The sequence below is a fragment of the Ailuropoda melanoleuca genome, chromosome 7, assembly GCF_002007445.2.
Source record: "Ailuropoda melanoleuca isolate Jingjing chromosome 7, ASM200744v2, whole genome shotgun sequence".
In the NCBI taxonomy this organism is placed as follows: domain Eukaryota; kingdom Metazoa; phylum Chordata; class Mammalia; order Carnivora; family Ursidae; genus Ailuropoda; species Ailuropoda melanoleuca.
The window spans coordinates 51,000,661-51,003,712 of NC_048224.1; the positions used below are offsets into that span (position 1 = coordinate 51,000,661).

Consider the following 3,052-nt stretch of genomic DNA (forward strand, 5'->3'; position numbering starts at 1 on the left):
AAGGGCAGCTCGAGAGAGAAAACCTTGAAGTCCGGGAAATAATGATGAGGGGAGTTAAATTAAAGTGCATAAAACCCTCCCGAGAGATAACGTCAGGGTGAGTTACAGGCCTGATAAGGGACGGGGGGCTCGCAGAGGGGGCCCAGAAAGGTCGCCCGGCGGCGCGCAGAGGACCAGGAATCATAAATATGGGGCAAGATGCCCAGCCGGGGTCGCCGGGGTGAAAATATTGGGGTCATTCCAAAAACAATTATCCTGCTTGGTTTGCTCTTCGGGTCTTGTAAATCTTTCACCTTTTATAAAAGATTTCTGGGGAAAGAAGCACTTTGGAAGCTGTAACTGATTTTTGCGGCCGCTTCTTGGTGGTTCTGCTAAAGGAAAACAAAAAGACAAAGGGGAAAACGTAATTACCCAGCATTCCCAGGGGCGTGGGGACGGGCCGACTGGTTTCTTCTCACTCCTTGGAGAGTTAAGGCTGCCCTGGGTTTTGACTCGCTCCATTTGGGGCCTGGTCACAGTTCAACAATTGATTTGCTCCGTTTCAAATCCAGTCGTGCAGTGGGGCTCTTGGTACCCAGTGGACCCTGCGTTTGGGGGCAGACGTGGCTGCCACGCGGTGGCCGCCATCTCGACTCACGCGTGGTCATTGTGGCAGACAAGGCCGTGGGCCCCCTGGCCAACAGGTGCTGAGGCTCATGTGTCCACACGGGTTCCGGGAGCTGGAGCATGGGTCTAGGCGGTGTCTGGCCTCAAGCTCACTGTTCCCCTGAAGCTGCTAGCTCACGGAATCCACATTAGGGATTATTAGCCCTAGTTTACAGATAAGGAAGCTGAGGCTCCAAGAGGTGACATGACTGACTTAGTGTCACACAACTAGAGCGTGAAGCAGAGGTGGGATTTCAACACGGACTCCAGAACTGTGCTCTTCCCTGTGTCCCCTGCCTTTCAGTCAAGAACGATGGAGGGTTAAAAGACTGCCGGGTCTGGGGCGCCCTGTGTGGCTAAGTCGTTAAGTGTCTGCCTTTGGTCAGGGTGTGATCCCGGGGTCCTGGGTCCTCCACTGGGAGCCTGCTTCTTCCTCTCCCACTCCCCCTGCTTGTGTTCCCTCTCTCGCTGGCTGTCTCTCTGTCAAATAAATAAATAAAATCTTAAGAAAAAGAACTACTGCTGGGTCTGGAGTCAGGTGAAAACTGCCCTGCTTCCCCCTCGCTGTGTGATCTTGGGCGAGTCACTGAACACTCTGGGCCTCACGCTCTTCATCTGGGCACAACGCTATAGTCCCGCCACCGGAGTGTGGTGTGGAGGCCAGAAGCTCAGGCCTGGCTCCTCTAGCGCCCTCCAGTGGTGGAGGCTGTTGTTTATGTGTGTATATGAGAGAGTTTCTCCCAGTCATGTCTCTGGTCAGCCATCTCCCGAAAGATGTAATTATTCAAATTGAGTAAATGTTTGCTGAGTGGGTCATGGACTTCCTTTAGGTTCAAGCCAGACTGAGGCGCAAGAGAAGGTAGGAGGAGGACCAGAGTTGGGGGGTGGCCATGCCTGCCCCAAACTAACCTCAGTGTTCACATAGGAATAGCATTCATTCATTCGTTCATTCATCTAGCAAATGTTATTGTGTGCCAGACCTGTTCTGGGTGCTGGGAATACAGTGAATGGGGAACAAGAGGACTTGAGTCCCCTGCGCCCAGAGATCATATCCAAGGCTGAGAGGCAGAGGGCAGCCAGAGAAGCCGGGGAGGAGGCCACTACTATGTGTTAGAGAATGACAATGATGGCAGCCAGGACAAAGGTGGAGTGGCCCTGATGATCCCCATGGAAGTCTATGGGGTAACTGTGGCTCAGAGAGGTCAAGTGATTTGCCCAATGTCACACGGTGAATAGGCAACAGTGTTGGTGTGCCTGACTCCAGAGGCCATGCTCTAGCTGCTACCTGACACGGCCTCCCTTGGATTGCCTGAAACAGCATTACCACCCGAGTTCTGACTTACCCCTGTTCTAGAAATGTGTACACATGGTTTGGCAAAGTGCTTGGGCGATGTAGCCTATGTCACCCCTTCCCAGAACATAGTGAACAGTGGTTAATTAAAGGCTCTGAGGGGTCCTGCAAGAGAGGGACCCGCTGAGCAGGTTCACACAGCCTCTCCCATCCGTGTCCACGGAACCCATCTGGGGACCAGGACACCTTCTAACATTCATTCCATTTCTGCACGAATATTTGTTGGGCAGGGGCTACCCGCCCGCACTAATGGAGCAAAGAAGGTGTGGTCCCTGCTCCCAGGTTGCAGACAGTCGGTGTCAGTCACTGCCCTGGGGCTTCGCGCTGGGACAGAGCTCCCCGGCAGGAGGAGGGTGCAGAAGATTGGGTGATCGCCCAGCTCCACGTTCCTCCTTCCTGTGCACAGACAGATACCTCCCTGCACCGGCCCACCCAGCCCAGTCCCGCCGGGAGCCTCCCTCGGGGAGTTAGTGCTCGGGGTGGAGGACTGCGGGGGGAAGGGTGGCGAGGCAGGTGGGGAGCTTGTGGTCTTGGGGCTGGCGGTCATGGACATCCTCACCACCGGGATGCCCCAGAGGAGACAGCGGGAGAGGTGACCCACAACCCAGCCCTCAGAGAAGGAGAGTGTGGCTTGGTCCTGGAGGGCCTGGCTTGGTGCCCACGCTGCCTGGGTGGCCCGAGGGCCGTGGGTTTTTATGGGACTCCCATCGCCTGCATTCTTGTGGGCTCCTCTCCTTGAGTCAAAATGTCTTGGCCAAGAGGATGACTTCAGGGGCCCAGAGCCACCCAGGGCTAGCAGCCCCCTCGCTGGATGTGCTGGAAACCAGAAACTCTAGTCAGCAGCAGGTAAGACAGTGCGGCAGACAGGTCTTGTCAGCTAGGGCAGGCTTCCCGGAGGAGGAGGAGGTCTCGGAGTCAGGCCAGCAGGACCGCCCAGCTCAGGTATCTGCTGGAAGGCTGTGGACATGATGGTGATGAGCAAGGGCTGGGGCGTCTGGAAAGGCCCTGTTCAAATCCCAGCTCTGCCCTTAGCAGCCGTGTGACCTTGGGAAAATG

At 55.8% G+C, this 3,052-nt stretch overlaps 1 non-coding gene across 1 annotated transcript; it reads left to right on the plus strand.

The window, feature by feature from the left end:
- Window positions 1-255: 255 nt before the first annotated feature.
- Window positions 256-368, plus strand: LOC117803230. The gene has a single exon (XR_004626919.1). It is a non-coding gene; the product is annotated as a U5 spliceosomal RNA (small nuclear RNA).
- Window positions 369-3,052: the final 2,684 nt, after the last annotated feature.